Genomic DNA, 17,778 nt, shown 5'->3' on the forward strand with positions numbered 1-17,778 from the left:
CGGCAGCAAGTGCATGCCCACAGCCACCCCTTGTTCCTTCACACCTTGTATCAGCTGTAATCCAGTCCAGTCCAGTGCTGCCTGCTGAGCAGCACTGACCAACACTGCCTGGGCCCAGGCTTTTATCTCTGAGGCCCCATTATGATGTCAGAAAGCTGGCTCTGGAATCCTGAGGGCTCCACTATGACACGTGCAAAGTTCCGTCTGAACTTTATATAAGACGGTGAGGCTCAGTCAGTCACTCAGTGTTGCCTGAGAGGGCAACACTGCAACAGCCGGCCGCCAGGCTGTCTTTTTTTTGCACAGCTAGTTGCCTCCAGGAGGCCACAAGAGGGAGACAAGGGACTGCAAAATGGAAAATAGGCATCCACCAACTTTACAGACAACTTCTCCTTGCTCCTACAACCTCCATCCTTGCACAGTTTGTTATTCTTCTAGGTAACATAGTAACAAATCCAAATTGCTGCTCTCTTTGTAGGCAAGCAAGGCTTTGTTGCAACTGCAATTCTTACTTCTTCTTGAAATGTAGGGACGACAGTACATTCCATCACATCCATCTAGTGTACACAGGTAGGTCCATTGTGGCGGGCAGGCGAGCGGGCGGGCTGCTTTATTGGCTGTTTGCTGTTCCCCTACTCCACTCCACTATTTGACTGTTGTGCTGCATCAATCAATCAATCAATCAATCAATCAATCAATCAATCAATCAATCAATCAATCAATCAATCAGTGGCTGGCTCAGGTGCAGCTCTTTAACTTACCTAAAAGGGAGGGCGGAGAGAAGACAAGGAAGGTGAATGAGGTGTTCCAATGTGAAATGCCGGAAACACAGAAACAGATGACACACAACAAGAGGTGGCAATCTATTCATTAATTGCATTTAATCAATGAGCTCATTATCACTCATGCATTGTCCAACAGGTGTTGAAATAATGGGATTAAAAGGGGAGATCCCTTCAGAAAGACAGAAACAATAGCAAAGACAAAAAACACTTTTGGAATCTGCTTTTAGTCAACACATAAGGAAAGGGTGCACCGGTCCTGGAAATACTGCAATACCAGGTCAATGCGTGGAGTGGACAGAGCAAGCTCTATTTCCATCTCCCTGTTCTAAAAATCCATTTAATATATGGTCCCCAGATAGGGGACGTATCAGATATTAAACTGATAAGAACAGATACTACACTTGATCTTAGCCAAAAGGCCGAGAAGCGATAACCCGAACGGGCCGCGCGTTGCCCGAGCCTGCCCGATACTGCTGTTCAGCCCTTGCAGCGATTCAGCCTACTTCTAGGCAATTCCATGGGGCCCTGCAGGCTCACACACTCACAGCTACACGGGAGGTGAATAAAGGCCGGAGAGGAAGCCAGACAGGATTTGCTTCTTTTGCTTGCACCACAATGCAGTGCTGAAAGAGGAGGAATCTACATAAAAACGCCTTCCTGGCAACGCCCAAATGCCCTGCTGCCATGCAGATAAACACTGGCAGCGGCAGCAAGTGCATGCCCACAGCCACCCCTTGTTCCTTCACACCTTGTATCAGCTGTAATCCAGTCCAGTCCAGTGCTGCCTGCTGAGCAGCACTGACCAACACTGCCTGGGCCCAGGCTTTTATCTCTGAGGCCCCATTATGATGTCAGAAAGCTGGCTCTGGAATCCTGAGGGCTCCACTATGACACGTGCAAAGTTCCGTCTGAACTTTATATAAGACGGTGAGGCTCAGTCAGTCACTCAGTGTTGCCTGAGAGGGCAACACTGCAACAGCCGGCCGCCAGGCTGTCTTTTTTTTGCACAGCTAGTTGCCTCCAGGAGGCCACAAGAGGGAGACAAGGGACTGCAAAATGGAAAATAGGCATCCACCAACTTTACAGACAACTTCTCCTTGCTCCTACAACCTCCATCCTTGCACAGTTTGTTATTCTTCTAGGTAACATAGTAACAAATCCAAATTGCTGCTCTCTTTGTAGGCAAGCAAGGCTTTGTTGCAACTGCAATTCTTACTTCTTCTTGAAATGTAGGGACGACAGTACATTCCATCACATCCATCTAGTGTACACAGGTAGGTCCATTGTGGCGGGCAGGTGAGCGGGCGGGCTGCTTTATTGGCTGTTTGCTGTTCCCCTACTCCACTCCACTATTTGACTGTTGTGCTGCATCAATCAATCAATCAATCAATCAATCAATCAATCAATCAATCAATCAATCAGTGGCTGGCTCAGGTGCAGCTCTTTAACTTACCTAAAAGGGAGGGCGGAGAGAAGACAAGGAAGGTGAATGAGGTGTTCCAATGTGAAATGCCGGAAACACAGAAACACAGACGACACACAACAAGAGGTGGCAATCTATTCATTAATTGCATTTAATCAATGAGCTCATTATCACTCATGCATTGTCCAACAGTTGTTGAAATAATGGGATTAAAAGGGGAGATCCCTTCAGAAAGACAGAAACAATAGCAAAGACAAAAAACACTTTTGGAATCTGCTTTTAGTCAACACATAAGGAAAGGGTGCACCGGTCCTGGAAATACTGCAATACCAGGTCAATGCGTGGAGTGGACAGAGCAAGCTCTATTTCCATCTCCCTGTTCTAAAAATCCATTTAATATATGGTCCCCAGATAGGGGACGTATCAGATATTAAACTGATAAGAACAGATACTACACTTGATCTTAGCCAAAAGGCCGAGAAGCGATAACCCGAACGGGCCGCGCGTTGCCCGAGCCTGCCCGATACTGCTGTTCAGCCCTTGCAGCGATTCAGCCTACTTCTAGGCAATTCCATGGGGCCCTGCAGGCTCACACACTCACAGCTACACGGGAGGTGAATAAAGGCCGGAGAGGAAGCCAGACAGGATTTGCTTCTTTTGCTTGCACCACAATGCAGTGCTGAAAGAGGAGGAATCTACATAAAAACGCCTTCCTGGCAACGCCCAAATGCCCTGCTGCCATGCAGATAAACACTGGCAGCGGCAGCAAGTGCATGCCCACAGCCACCCCTTGTTCCTTCACACCTTGTATCAGCTGTAATCCAGTCCAGTCCAGTGCTGCCTGCTGAGCAGCACTGACCAACACTGCCTGGGCCCAGGCTTTTATCTCTGAGGCCCCATTATGATGTCAGAAAGCTGGCTCTGGAATCCTGAGGGCTCCACTATGACACGTGCAAAGTTCCGTCTGAACTTTATATAAGACGGTGAGGCTCAGTCAGTCACTCAGTGTTGCCTGAGAGGGCAACACTGCAACAGCCGGCCGCCAGGCTGTCTTTTTTTTGCACAGCTAGTTGCCTCCAGGAGGCCACAAGAGGGAGACAAGGGACTGCAAAATGGAAAATAGGCATCCACCAACTTTACAGACAACTTCTCCTTGCTCCTACAACCTCCATCCTTGCACAGTTTGTTATTCTTCTAGGTAACATAGTAACAAATCCAAATTGCTGCTCTCTTTGTAGGCAAGCAAGGCTTTGTTGCAACTGCAATTCTTACTTCTTCTTGAAATGTAGGGACGACAGTACATTCCATCACATCCATCTAGTGTACACAGGTAGGTCCATTGTGGCGGGCAGGCGAGCGGGCGGGCTGCTTTATTGGCTGTTTGCTGTTCCCCTACTCCACTCCACTATTTGACTGTTGTGCTGCATCAATCAATCAATCAATCAATCAATCAATCAATCAATCAATCAATCAATCAATCAGTGGCTGGCTCAGGTGCAGCTCTTTAACTTACCTAAAAGGGAGGGCGGAGAGAAGACAAGGAAGGTGAATGAGGTGTTCCAATGTGAAATGCCGGAAACACAGAAACACAGACGACACACAACAAGAGGTGGCAATCTATTCATTAATTGCATTTAATCAATGAGCTCATTATCACTCATGCATTGTCCAACAGGTGTTGAAATAATGGGATTAAAAGGGGAGATCCCTTCAGAAAGACAGAAACAATAGCAAAGACAAAAAACACTTTTGGAATCTGCTTTTAGTCAACACATAAGGAAAGGGTGCACCGGTCCTGGAAATACTGCAATACCAGGTCAATGCGTGGAGTGGACAGAGCAAGCTCTATTTCCATCTCCCTGTTCTAAAAATCCATTTAATATATGGTCCCCAGATAGGGGACGTATCAGATATTAAACTGATAAGAACAGATACTACACTTGATCTTAGCCAAAAGGCCGAGAAGCGATAACCCGAACGGGCCGCGCGTTGCCCGAGCCTGCCCGATACTGCTGTTCAGCCCTTGCAGCGATTCAGCCTACTTCTAGGCAATTCCATGGGGCCCTGCAGGCTCACACACTCACAGCTACACGGGAGGTGAATAAAGGCCGGAGAGGAAGCCAGACAGGATTTGCTTCTTTTGCTTGCACCACAATGCAGTGCTGAAAGAGGAGGAATCTACATAAAAACGCCTTCCTGGCAACGCCCAAATGCCCTGCTGCCATGCAGATAAACACTGGCAGCGGCAGCAAGTGCATGCCCACAGCCACCCCTTGTTCCTTCACACCTTGTATCAGCTGTAATCCAGTCCAGTCCAGTGCTGCCTGCTGAGCAGCACTGACCAACACTGCCTGGGCCCAGGCTTTTATCTCTGAGGCCCCATTATGATGTCAGAAAGCTGGCTCTGGAATCCTGAGGGCTCCACTATGACACGTGCAATGTTCCGTCTGAACTTTATATAAGACGGTGAGGCTCAGTCAGTCACTCAGTGTTGCCTGAGAGGGCAACACTGCAACAGCCGGCCGCCAGGCTGTCTTTTTTTTGCACAGCTAGTTGCCTCCAGGAGGCCACAAGAGGGAGACAAGGGACTGCAAAATGGAAAATAGGCATCCACCAACTTTACAGACAACTTCTCCTTGCTCCTACAACCTCCATCCTTGCACAGTTTGTTATTCTTCTAGGTAACATAGTAACAAATCCAAATTGCTGCTCTCTTTGTAGGCAAGCAAGGCTTTGTTGCAACTGCAATTCTTACTTCTTCTTGAAATGTAGGGACGACAGTACATTCCATCACATCCATCTAGTGTACACAGGTAGGTCCATTGTGGCGGGCAGGCGAGCGGGCGGGCTGCTTTATTGGCTGTTTGCTGTTCCCCTACTCCACTCCACTATTTGACTGTTGTGCTGCATCAATCAATCAATCAATCAATCAATCAATCAATCAATCAATCAATCAATCAATCAATCAGTGGCTGGCTCAGGTGCAGCTCTTTAACTTACCTAAAAGGGAGGGCGGAGAGAAGACAAGGAAGGTGAATGAGGTGTTCCAATGTGAAATGCCGGAAACACAGAAACACAGACGACACACAACAAGAGGTGGCAATCTATTCATTAATTGCATTTAATCAATGAGCTCATTATCACTCATGCATTGTCCAACAGGTGTTGAAATAATGGGATTAAAAGGGGAGATCCCTTCAGAAAGACAGAAACAATAGCAAAGACAAAAAACACTTTTGGAATCTGCTTTTAGTCAACACATAAGGAAAGGGTGCACCGGTCCTGGAAATACTGCAATACCAGGTCAATGCGTGGAGTGGACAGAGCAAGCTCTATTTCCATCTCCCTGTTCTAAAAATCCATTTAATATATGGTCCCCAGATAGGGGACGTATCAGATATTAAACTGATAAGAACAGATACTACACTTGATCTTAGCCAAAAGGCCGAGAAGCGATAACCCGAACGGGCCGCGCGTTGCCCGAGCCTGCCCGATACTGCTGTTCAGCCCTTGCAGCGATTCAGCCTACTTCTAGGCAATTCCATGGGGCCCTGCAGGCTCACACACTCACAGCTACACGGGAGGTGAATAAAGGCCGGAGAGGAAGCCAGACAGGATTTGCTTCTTTTGCTTGCACCACAATGCAGTGCTGAAAGAGGAGGAATCTACATAAAAACACCTTCCTGGCAACGCCCAAATGCCCTGCTGCCATGCAGATAAACACTGGCAGCGGCAGCAAGTGCATGCCCACAGCCACCCCTTGTTCCTTCACACCTTGTATCAGCTGTAATCCAGTCCAGTCCAGTGCTGCCTGCTGAGCAGCACTGACCAACACTGCCTGGGCCCAGGCTTTTATCTCTGAGGCCCCATTATGATGTCAGAAAGCTGGCTCTGGAATACTGAGGGCTCCACTATGACACGTGCAAAGTTCCGTCTGAACTTTATATAAGACGGTGAGGCTCAGTCAGTCACTCAGTGTTGCCTGAGAGGGCAACACTGCAACAGCCGGCCGCCAGGCTGTCTTTTTTTTGCACAGCTAGTTGCCTCCAGGAGGCCACAAGAGGGAGACAAGGGACTGCAAAATGGAAAATAGGCATCCACCAACTTTACAGACAACTTCTCCTTGCTCCTACAACCTCCATCCTTGCACAGTTTGTTATTCTTCTAGGTAACATAGTAACAAATCCAAATTGCTGCTCTCTTTGTAGGCAAGCAAGGCTTTGTTGCAACTGCAATTCTTACTTCTTCTTGAAATGTAGGGACGACAGTACATTCCATCACATCCATCTAGTGTACACAGGTAGGTCCATTGTGGCGGGCAGGCGAGCGGGCGGGCTGCTTTATTGGCTGTTTGCTGTTCCCCTACTCCACTCCACTATTTGACTGTTGTGCTGCATCAATCAATCAATCAATCAATCAATCAATCAATCAATCAATCAATCAGTGGCTGGCTCAGGTGCAGCTCTTTAACTTACCTAAAAGGGAGGGCGGAGAGAAGACAAGGAAGGTGAATGAGGTGTTCCAATGTGAAATGCCGGAAACACAGAAACACAGACGACACACAACAAGAGGTGGCAATCTATTCATTAATTGCATTTAATCAATGAGCTCATTATCACTCATGCATTGTCCAACAGGTGTTGAAATAATGGGATTAAAAGGGGAGATCCCTTCAGAAAGACAGAAACAATAGCAAAGACAAAAAACACTTTTGGAATCTGCTTTTAGTCAACACATAAGGAAAGGGTGCACCGGTCCTGGAAATACTGCAATACCAGGTCAATGCGTGGAGTGGACAGAGCAAGCTCTATTTCCATCTCCCTGTTCTAAAAATCCATTTAATATATGGTCCCCAGATAGGGGACGTATCAGATATTAAACTGATAAGAACAGATACTACACTTGATCTTAGCCAAAAGGCCGAGAAGCGATAACCCGAACGGGCCGCGCGTTGCCCGAGCCTGCCCGATACTGCTGTTCAGCCCTTGCAGCGATTCAGCCTACTTCTAGGCAATTCCATGGGGCCCTGCAGGCTCACACACTCACAGCTACACGGGAGGTGAATAAAGGCCGGAGAGGAAGCCAGACAGGATTTGCTTCTTTTGCTTGCACCACAATGCAGTGCTGAAAGAGGAGGAATCTACATAAAAACGCCTTCCTGGCAACGCCCAAATGCCCTGCTGCCATGCAGATAAACACTGGCAGCGGCAGCAAGTGCATGCCCACAGCCACCCCTTGTTCCTTCACACCTTGTATCAGCTGTAATCCAGTCCAGTCCAGTGCTGCCTGCTGAGCAGCACTGACCAACACTGCCTGGGCCCAGGCTTTTATCTCTGAGGCCCCATTATGATGTCAGAAAGCTGGCTCTGGAATCCTGAGGGCTCCACTATGACACGTGCAAAGTTCCGTCTGAACTTTATATAAGACGGTGAGGCTCAGTCAGTCACTCAGTGTTGCCTGAGAGGGCAACACTGCAACAGCCGGCCGCCAGGCTGTCTTTTTTTTGCACAGCTAGTTGCCTCCAGGAGGCCACAAGAGGGAGACAAGGGACTGCAAAATGGAAAATAGGCATCCACCAACTTTACAGACAACTTCTCCTTGCTCCTACAACCTCCATCCTTGCACAGTTTGTTATACTTCTAGGTAACATAGTAACAAATCCAAATTGCTGCTCTCTTTGTAGGCAAGCAAGGCTTTGTTGCAACTGCAATTCTTACTTCTTCTTGAAATGTAGGGACGACAGTACATTCCATCACATCCATCTAGTGTACACAGGTAGGTCCATTGTGGCGGGCAGGCGAGCGGGCGGGCTGCTTTATTGGCTGTTTGCTGTTCCCCTACTCCACTCCACTATTTGACTGTTGTGCTGCATCAATCAATCAATCAATCAATCAATCAATCAATCAATCAATCAGTGGCTGGCTCAGGTGCAGCTCTTTAACTTACCTAAAAGGGAGGGCGGAGAGAAGACAAGGAAGGTGAATGAGGTGTTCCAATGTGAAATGCCGGAAACACAGAAACACAGACGACACACAACAAGAGGTGGCAATCTATTCATTAATTGCATTTAATCAATGAGCTCATTATCACTCATGCATTGTCCAACAGGTGTTGAAATAATGGGATTAAAAGGGGAGATCCCTTCAGAAAGACAGAAACAATAGCAAAGACAAAAAACACTTTTGGAATCTGCTTTTAGTCAACACATAAGGAAAGGGTGCACCGGTCCTGGAAATACTGCAATACCAGGTCAATGCGTGGAGTGGACAGAGCAAGCTCTATTTCCATCTCCCTGTTCTAAAAATCCATTTAATATATGGTCCCCAGATAGGGGACGTATCAGATATTAAACTGATAAGAACAGATACTACACTTGATCTTAGCCAAAAGGCCGAGAAGCGATAACCCGAACGGGCCGCGCGTTGCCCGAGCCTGCCCGATACTGCTGTTCAGCCCTTGCAGCGATTCAGCCTACTTCTAGGCAATTCCATGGGGCCCTGCAGGCTCACACACTCACAGCTACACGGGAGGTGAATAAAGGCCGGAGAGGAAGCCAGACAGGATTTGCTTCTTTTGCTTGCACCACAATGCAGTGCTGAAAGAGGAGGAATCTACATAAAAACGCCTTCCTGGCAACGCCCAAATGCCCTGCTGCCATGCAGATAAACACTGGCAGCGGCAGCAAGTGCATGCCCACAGCCACCCCTTGTTCCTTCACACCTTGTATCAGCTGTAATCCAGTCCAGTCCAGTGCTGCCTGCTGAGCAGCACTGACCAACACTGCCTGGGCCCAGGCTTTTATCTCTGAGGCCCCATTATGATGTCAGAAAGCTGGCTCTGGAATCCTGAGGGCTCCACTATGACACGTGCAAAGTTCCGTCTGAACTTTATATAAGACGGTGAGGCTCAGTCAGTCACTCAGTGTTGCCTGAGAGGGCAACACTGCAACAGCCGGCCGCCAGGCTGTCTTTTTTTTGCACAGCTAGTTGCCTCCAGGAGGCCACAAGAGGGAGACAAGGGACTGCAAAATGGAAAATAGGCATCCACCAACTTTACAGACAACTTCTCCTTGCTCCTACAACCTCCATCCTTGCACAGTTTGTTATTCTTCTAGGTAACATAGTAACAAATCCAAATTGCTGCTCTCTTTGTAGGCAAGCAAGGCTTTGTTGCAACTGCAATTCTTACTTCTTCTTGAAATGTAGGGACGACAGTACATTCCATCACATCCATCTAGTGTACACAGGTAGGTCCATTGTGGCGGGCAGGCGAGCGGGCGGGCTGCTTTATTGGCTGTTTGCTGTTCCCCTACTCCACTCCACTATTTGACTGTTGTGCTGCAATCAATCAATCAATCAATCAATCAATCAATCAATCAATCAATCAATCAATCAATCAGTGGCTGGCTCAGGTGCAGCTCTTTAACTTACCTAAAAGGGAGGGCGGAGAGAAGACAAGGAAGGTGAATGAGGTGTTCCAATGTGAAATGCCGGAAACACAGAAACACAGACGACACACAACAAGAGGTGGCAATCTATTCATTAATTGCATTTAATCAATGAGCTCATTATCACTCATGCATTGTCCAACAGGTGTTGAAATAATGGGATTAAAAGGGGAGATCCCTTCAGAAAGACAGAAACAATAGCAAAGACAAAAAACACTTTTGGAATCTGCTTTTAGTCAACACATAAGGAAAGGGTGCACCGGTCCTGGAAATACTGCAATACCAGGTCAATGCGTGGAGTGGACAGAGCAAGCTCTATTTCCATCTCCCTGTTCTAAAAATCCATTTAATATATGGTCCCCAGATAGGGGACGTATCAGATATTAAACTGATAAGAACAGATACTACACTTGATCTTAGCCAAAAGGCCGAGAAGCGATAACCCGAACGGGCCGCGCGTTGCCCGAGCCTGCCCGATACTGCTGTTCAGCCCTTGCAGCGATTCAGCCTACTTCTAGGCAATTCCATGGGGCCCTGCAGGCTCACACACTCACAGCTACACGGGAGGTGAATAAAGGCCGGAGAGGAAGCCAGACAGGATTTGCTTCTTTTGCTTGCACCACAATGCAGTGCTGAAAGAGGAGGAATCTACATAAAAACGCCTTCCTGGCAACGCCCAAATGCCCTGCTGCCATGCAGATAAACACTGGCAGCGGCAGCAAGTGCATGCCCACAGCCACCCCTTGTTCCTTCACACCTTGTATCAGCTGTAATCCAGTCCAGTCCAGTGCTGCCTGCTGAGCAGCACTGACCAACACTGCCTGGGCCCAGGCTTTTATCTCTGAGGCCCCATTATGATGTCAGAAAGCTGGCTCTGGAATCCTGAGGGCTCCACTATGACACGTGCAATGTTCCGTCTGAACTTTATATAAGACGGTGAGGCTCAGTCAGTCACTCAGTGTTGCCTGAGAGGGCAACACTGCAACAGCCGGCCGCCAGGCTGTCTTTTTTTTGCACAGCTAGTTGCCTCCAGGAGGCCACAAGAGGGAGACAAGGGACTGCAAAATGGAAAATAGGCATCCACCAACTTTACAGACAACTTCTCCTTGCTCCTACAACCTCCATCCTTGCACAGTTTGTTATTCTTCTAGGTAACATAGTAACAAATCCAAATTGCTGCTCTCTTTGTAGGCAAGCAAGGCTTTGTTGCAACTGCAATTCTTACTTCTTCTTGAAATGTAGGGACGACAGTACATTCCATCACATCCATCTAGTGTACACAGGTAGGTCCATTGTGGCGGGCAGGCGAGCGGGCGGGCTGCTTTATTGGCTGTTTGCTGTTCCCCTACTCCACTCCACTATTTGACTGTTGTGCTGCATCAATCAATCAATCAATCAATCAATCAATCAATGGCTGGCTCAGGTGCAGCTCTTTAACTTACCTAAAAGGGAGGGCGGAGAGAAGACAAGGAAGGTGAATGAGGTGTTCCAATGTGAAATGCCGGAAACACAGAAACACAGACGACACACAACAAGAGGTGGCAATCTATTCATTAATTGCATTTAATCAATGAGCTCATTATCACTCATGCATTGTCCAACAGGTGTTGAAATAATGGGATTAAAAGGGGAGATCCCTTCAGAAAGACAGAAACAATAGCAAAGACAAAAAACACTTTTGGAATCTGCTTTTAGTCAACACATAAGGAAAGGGTGCACCGGTCCTGGAAATACTGCAATACCAGGTCAATGCGTGGAGTGGACAGAGCAAGCTCTATTTCCATCTCCCTGTTCTAAAAATCCATTTAATATATGGTCCCCAGATAGGGGACGTATCAGATATTAAACTGATAAGAACAGATACTACACTTGATCTTAGCCAAAAGGCCGAGAAGCGATAACCCGAACGGGCCGCGCGTTGCCCGAGCCTGCCCGATACTGCTGTTCAGCCCTTGCAGCGATTCAGCCTACTTCTAGGCAATTCCATGGGGCCCTGCAGGCTCACACACTCACAGCTACACGGGAGGTGAATAAAGGCCGGAGAGGAAGCCAGACAGGATTTGCTTCTTTTGCTTGCACCACAATGCAGTGCTGAAAGAGGAGGAATCTACATAAAAACACCTTCCTGGCAACGCCCAAATGCCCTGCTGCCATGCAGATAAACACTGGCAGCGGCAGCAAGTGCATGCCCACAGCCACCCCTTGTTCCTTCACACCTTGTATCAGCTGTAATCCAGTCCAGTCCAGTGCTGCCTGCTGAGCAGCACTGACCAACACTGCCTGGGCCCAGGCTTTTATCTCTGAGGCCCCATTATGATGTCAGAAAGCTGGCTCTGGAATCCTGAGGGCTCCACTATGACACGTGCAAAGTTCCGTCTGAACTTTATATAAGACGGTGAGGCTCAGTCAGTCACTCAGTGTTGCCTGAGAGGGCAACACTGCAACAGCCGGCCGCCAGGCTGTCTTTTTTTTGCACAGCTAGTTGCCTCCAGGAGGGACTGCAAAATGGAAAATAGGCATCCACCAACTTTACAGACAACTTCTCCTTGCTCCTACAACCTCCATCCTTGCACAGTTTGTTATTCTTCTAGGTAACATAGTAACAAATCCAAATTGCTGCTCTCTTTGTAGGCAAGCAAGGCTTTGTTGCAACTGCAATTCTTACTTCTTCTTGAAATGTAGGGACGACAGTACATTCCATCACATCCATCTAGTGTACACAGGTAGGTCCATTGTGGCGGGCAGGCGAGCGGGCGGGCTGCTTTATTGGCTGTTTGCTGTTCCCCTACTCCACTCCACTATTTGACTGTTGTGCTGCATCAATCAATCAATCAATCAATCAATCAATCAATCAATCAATCAATCAATCAATCAATCAATCAATCAATCAGTGGCTGGCTCAGGTGCAGCTCTTTAACTTACCTAAAAGGGAGGGCGGAGAGAAGACAAGGAAGGTGAATGAGGTGTTCCAATGTGAAATGCCGGAAACACAGAAACACAGACGACACACAACAAGAGGTGGCAATCTATTCATTAATTGCATTTAATCAATGAGCTCATTATCACTCATGCATTGTCCAACAGGTGTTGAAATAATGGGATTAAAAGGGGAGATCCCTTCAGAAAGACAGAAACAATAGCAAAGACAAAAAACACTTTTGGAATCTGCTTTTAGTCAACACATAAGGAAAGGGTGCACCGGTCCTGGAAATACTGCAATACCAGGTCAATGCGTGGAGTGGACAGAGCAAGCTCTATTTCCATCTCCCTGTTCTAAAAATCCATTTAATATATGGTCCCCAGATAGGGGACGTATCAGATATTAAACTGATAAGAACAGATACTACACTTGATCTTAGCCAAAAGGCCGAGAAGCGATAACCCGAACGGGCCGCGCGTTGCCCGAGCCTGCCCGATACTGCTGTTCAGCCCTTGCAGCGATTCAGCCTACTTCTAGGCAATTCCATGGGGCCCTGCAGGCTCACACACTCACAGCTACACGGGAGGTGAATAAAGGCCGGAGAGGAAGCCAGACAGGATTTGCTTCTTTTGCTTGCACCACAATGCAGTGCTGAAAGAGGAGGAATCTACATAAAAACGCCTTCCTGGCAACGCCCAAATGCCCTGCTGCCATGCAGATAAACACTGGCAGCGGCAGCAAGTGCATGCCCACAGCCACCCCTTGTTCCTTCACACCTTGTATCAGCTGTAATCCAGTCCAGTCCAGTGCTGCCTGCTGAGCAGCACTGACCAACACTGCCTGGGCCCAGGCTTTTATCTCTGAGGCCCCATTATGATGTCAGAAAGCTGGCTCTGGAATCCTGAGGGCTCCACTATGACACGTGCAAAGTTCCGTCTGAACTTTATATAAGACGGTGAGGCTCAGTCAGTCACTCAGTGTTGCCTGAGAGGGCAACACTGCAACAGCCGGCCGCCAGGCTGTCTTTTTTTTGCACAGCTAGTTGCCTCCAGGAGGCCACAAGAGGGAGACAAGGGACTGCAAAATGGAAAATAGGCATCCACCAACTTTACAGACAACTTCTCCTTGCTCCTACAACCTCCATCCTTGCACAGTTTGTTATACTTCTAGGTAACATAGTAACAAATCCAAATTGCTGCTCTCTTTGTAGGCAAGCAAGGCTTTGTTGCAACTGCAATTCTTACTTCTTCTTGAAATGTAGGGACGACAGTACATTCCATCACATCCATCTAGTGTACACAGGTAGGTCCATTGTGGCGGGCAGGCGAGCGGGCGGGCTGCTTTATTGGCTGTTTGCTGTTCCCCTACTCCACTCCACTATTTGACTGTTGTGCTGCATCAATCAATCAATCAATCAATCAATCAATCAATCAATCAATCAATCAATCAATCAGTGGCTGGCTCAGGTGCAGCTCTTTAACTTACCTAAAAGGGAGGGCGGAGAGAAGACAAGGAAGGTGAATGAGGTGTTCCAATGTGAAATGCCGGAAACACAGAAACACAGACGACACACAACAAGAGGTGGCAATCTATTCATTAATTGCATTTAATCAATGAGCTCATTATCACTCATGCATTGTCCAACAGGTGTTGAAATAATGGGATTAAAAGGGGAGATCCCTTCAGAAAGACAGAAACAATAGCAAAGACAAAAAACACTTTTGGAATCTGCTTTTAGTCAACACATAAGGAAAGGGTGCACCGGTCCTGGAAATACTGCAATACCAGGTCAATGCGTGGAGTGGACAGAGCAAGCTCTATTTCCATCTCCCTGTTCTAAAAATCCATTTAATATATGGTCCCCAGATAGGGGACGTATCAGATATTAAACTGATAAGAACAGATACTACACTTGATCTTAGCCAAAAGGCCGAGAAGCGATAACCCGAACGGGCCGCGCGTTGCCCGAGCCTGCCCGATACTGCTGTTCAGCCCTTGCAGCGATTCAGCCTATTTCTAGGCAATTCCATGGGGCCCTGCAGGCTCACACACTCACAGCTACACGGGAGGTGAATAAAGGCCGGAGAGGAAGCCAGACAGGATTTGCTTCTTTTGCTTGCACCACAATGCAGTGCTGAAAGAGGAGGAATCTACATAAAAACGCCTTCCTGGCAACGCCCAAATGCCCTGCTGCCATGCAGATAAACACTGGCAGCGGCAGCAAGTGCATGCCCACAGCCACCCCTTGTTCCTTCACACCTTGTATCAGCTGTAATCCAGTCCAGTCCAGTGCTGCCTGCTGAGCAGCACTGACCAACACTGCCTGGGCCCAGGCTTTTATCTCTGAGGCCCCATTATGATGTCAGAAAGCTGGCTCTGGAATCCTGAGGGCTCCACTATGACACGTGCAAAGTTCCGTCTGAACTTTATATAAGACGGTGAGGCTCAGTCAGTCACTCAGTGTTGCCTGAGAGGGCAACACTGCAACAGCCGGCCGCCAGGCTGTCTTTTTTTTGCACAGCTAGTTGCCTCCAGGAGGCCACAAGAGGGAGACAAGGGACTGCAAAATGGAAAATAGGCATCCACCAACTTTACAGACAACTTCTCCTTGCTCCTACAACCTCCATCCTTGCACAGTTTGTTATTCTTCTAGGTAACATAGTAACAAATCCAAATTGCTGCTCTCTTTGTAGGCAAGCAAGGCTTTGTTGCAACTGCAATTCTTACTTCTTCTTGAAATGTAGGGACGACAGTACATTCCATCACATCCATCTAGTGTACACAGGTAGGTCCATTGTGGCGGGCAGGCGAGCGGGCGGGCTGCTTTATTGGCTGTTTGCTGTTCCCCTACTCCACTCCACTATTTGACTGTTGTGCTGCATCAATCAATCAATCAATCAATCAATCAATCAATCAATCAATCAATCAATCAATCAGTGGCTGGCTCAGGTGCAGCTCTTTAACTTACCTAAAAGGGAGGGCGGAGAGAAGACAAGGAAGGTGAATGAGGTGTTCCAATGTGAAATGCCGGAAACACAGAAACACAGACGACACACAACAAGAGGTGGCAATCTATTCATTAATTGCATTTAATCAATGAGCTCATTATCACTCATGCATTGTCCAACAGGTGTTGAAATAATGGGATTAAAAGGGGAGATCCCTTCAGAAAGACAGAAACAATAGCAAAGACAAAAAACACTTTTGGAATCTGCTTTTAGTCAACACATAAGGAAAGGGTGCACCGGTCCTGGAAATACTGCAATACCAGGTCAATGCGTGGAGTGGACAGAGCAAGCTCTATTTCCATCTCCCTGTTCTAAAAATCCATTTAATATATGGTCCCCAGATAGGGGACGTATCAGATATTAAACTGATAAGAACAGATACTACACTTGATCTTAGCCAAAAGGCCGAGAAGCGATAACCCGAACGGGCCGCGCGTTGCCCGAGCCTGCCCGATACTGCTGTTCAGCCCTTGCAGCGATTCAGCCTACTTCTAGGCAATTCCATGGGGCCCTGCAGGCTCACACACTCACAGCTACACGGGAGGTGAATAAAGGCCGGAGAGGAAGCCAGACAGGATTTGCTTCTTTTGCTTGCACCACAATGCAGTGCTGAAAGAGGAGGAATCTACATAAAAACGCCTTCCTGGCAACGCCCAAATGCCCTGCTGCCATGCAGATAAACACTGGCAGCGGCAGCAAGTGCATGCCCACAGCCACCCCTTGTTCCTTCACACCTTGTATCAGCTGTAATCCAGTCCAGTCCAGTGCTGCCTGCTGAGCAGCACTGACCAACACTGCCTGGGCCCAGGCTTTTATCTCTGAGGCCCCATTATGATGTCAGAAAGCTGGCTCTGGAATCCTGAGGGCTCCACTATGACACGTGCAAAGTTCCGTCTGAACTTTATATAAGACGGTGAGGCTCAGTCAGTCACTCAGTGTTGCCTGAGAGGGCAACACTGCAACAGCCGGCCGCCAGGCTGTCTTTTTTTTGCACAGCTAGTTGCCTCCAGGAGGCCACAAGAGGGAGACAAGGGACTGCAAAATGGAAAATAGGCATCCACCAACTTTACAGACAACTTCTCCTTGCTCCTACAACCTCCATCCTTGCACAGTTTGTTATTCTTCTAGGTAACATAGTAACAAATCCAAATTGCTGCTCTCTTTGTAGGCAAGCAAGGCTTTGTTGCAACTGCAATTCTTACTTCTTCTTGAAATGTAGGGACGACAGTACATTCCATCACATCCATCTAGTGTACACAGGTAGGTCCATTGTGGCGGGCAGGCGAGCGGGCGGGCTGCTTTATTGGCTGTTTGCTGTTCCCCTACTCCACTCCACTATTTGACTGTTGTGCTGCATCAATCAATCAATCAATCAATCAATCAATCAATCAATCAATCAATCAGTGGCTGGCTCAGGTGCAGCTCTTTAACTTACCTAAAAGGGAGGGCGGAGAGAAGACAAGGAAGGTGAATGAGGTGTTCCAATGTGAAATGCCGGAAACACAGAAACACAGACGACACACAACAAGAGGTGGCAATCTATTCATTAATTGCATTTAATCAATGAGCTCATTATCACTCATGCATTGTCCAACAGGTGTTGAAATAATGGGATTAAAAGGGGAGATCCCTTCAGAAAGACAGAAACAATAGCAAAGACAAAAAACACTTTTGGAATCTGCTTTTAGTCAACACATAAGGAAAGGGTGCACCGGTCCTGGAAATACTGCAATACCAGGTCAATGCGTGGAGTGGACAGAGCAAGCTCTATTTCCATCTCCCTGTTCTAAAAATCCATTTAATATATGGTCCCCAGATAGGGGACGTATCAGATATTAAACTGATAAGAACAGATACTACACTTGATCTTAGCCAAAAGGCCGAGAAGCGATAACCCGAACGGGCCGCGCGTTGCCCGAGCCTGCCCGATACTGCTGTTCAGCCCTTGCAGCGATTCAGCCTACTTCTAGGCAATTCCATGGGGCCCTGCAGGCTCACACACTCACAGCTACACGGGAGGTGAATAAAGGCCGGAGAGGAAGCCAGACAGGATTTGCTTCTTTTGCTTGCACCACAATGCAGTGCTGAAAGAGGAGGAATCTACATAAAAACGCCTTCCTGGCAACGCCCAAATGCCCTGCTGCCATGCAGATAAACACTGGCAGCGGCAGCAAGTGCATGCCCACAGCCACCCC

The 17,778-nt window shown here is 47.8% G+C and overlaps 12 non-coding genes across 12 annotated transcripts; all 12 read right to left on the minus strand.

Annotated features, from left to right (window-relative positions):
- Positions 1–1,025: 1,025 nt before the first annotated feature.
- Positions 1,026–1,216, minus strand: LOC142691944 (U2 spliceosomal RNA). The gene has a single exon (XR_012860448.1). It is a non-coding gene; the product is annotated as a U2 spliceosomal RNA (small nuclear RNA).
- A 1,288-nt stretch (positions 1,217–2,504) lies between these two features.
- Positions 2,505–2,695, minus strand: LOC142691956 (U2 spliceosomal RNA). The gene has a single exon (XR_012860459.1). It is a non-coding gene; the product is annotated as a U2 spliceosomal RNA (small nuclear RNA).
- A 1,292-nt stretch (positions 2,696–3,987) lies between these two features.
- LOC142691968 (U2 spliceosomal RNA) lies at positions 3,988–4,178 on the minus strand. Its single transcript, XR_012860470.1, has one exon. It is a non-coding gene; the product is annotated as a U2 spliceosomal RNA (small nuclear RNA).
- Positions 4,179–5,474: 1,296 nt separating this feature from the next.
- On the minus strand, positions 5,475–5,665 carry LOC142691981 (U2 spliceosomal RNA). The gene has a single exon (XR_012860481.1). It is a non-coding gene; the product is annotated as a U2 spliceosomal RNA (small nuclear RNA).
- Positions 5,666–6,949: 1,284 nt separating this feature from the next.
- LOC142691993 (U2 spliceosomal RNA) lies at positions 6,950–7,140 on the minus strand. The gene has a single exon (XR_012860492.1). It is a non-coding gene; the product is annotated as a U2 spliceosomal RNA (small nuclear RNA).
- A 1,280-nt stretch (positions 7,141–8,420) lies between these two features.
- Positions 8,421–8,611, minus strand: LOC142692005 (U2 spliceosomal RNA). Its single transcript, XR_012860503.1, has one exon. It is a non-coding gene; the product is annotated as a U2 spliceosomal RNA (small nuclear RNA).
- A 1,293-nt stretch (positions 8,612–9,904) lies between these two features.
- LOC142692017 (U2 spliceosomal RNA) lies at positions 9,905–10,095 on the minus strand. The gene has a single exon (XR_012860514.1). It is a non-coding gene; the product is annotated as a U2 spliceosomal RNA (small nuclear RNA).
- A 1,268-nt stretch (positions 10,096–11,363) lies between these two features.
- LOC142692029 (U2 spliceosomal RNA) lies at positions 11,364–11,554 on the minus strand. Its single transcript, XR_012860525.1, has one exon. It is a non-coding gene; the product is annotated as a U2 spliceosomal RNA (small nuclear RNA).
- A 1,289-nt stretch (positions 11,555–12,843) lies between these two features.
- LOC142692042 (U2 spliceosomal RNA) lies at positions 12,844–13,034 on the minus strand. The gene has a single exon (XR_012860537.1). It is a non-coding gene; the product is annotated as a U2 spliceosomal RNA (small nuclear RNA).
- Positions 13,035–14,326: 1,292 nt separating this feature from the next.
- On the minus strand, positions 14,327–14,517 carry LOC142692054 (U2 spliceosomal RNA). Its single transcript, XR_012860548.1, has one exon. It is a non-coding gene; the product is annotated as a U2 spliceosomal RNA (small nuclear RNA).
- Positions 14,518–15,809: 1,292 nt separating this feature from the next.
- On the minus strand, positions 15,810–16,000 carry LOC142692067 (U2 spliceosomal RNA). Its single transcript, XR_012860559.1, has one exon. It is a non-coding gene; the product is annotated as a U2 spliceosomal RNA (small nuclear RNA).
- A 1,284-nt stretch (positions 16,001–17,284) lies between these two features.
- LOC142692079 (U2 spliceosomal RNA) lies at positions 17,285–17,475 on the minus strand. Its single transcript, XR_012860570.1, has one exon. It is a non-coding gene; the product is annotated as a U2 spliceosomal RNA (small nuclear RNA).
- Positions 17,476–17,778: the final 303 nt, after the last annotated feature.

Source organism: Rhinoderma darwinii (assembly GCF_050947455.1).
Source record: "Rhinoderma darwinii isolate aRhiDar2 chromosome 5 unlocalized genomic scaffold, aRhiDar2.hap1 SUPER_5_unloc_39, whole genome shotgun sequence".
In the NCBI taxonomy this organism is placed as follows: Eukaryota; Metazoa; Chordata; class Amphibia; order Anura; family Rhinodermatidae; genus Rhinoderma; species Rhinoderma darwinii.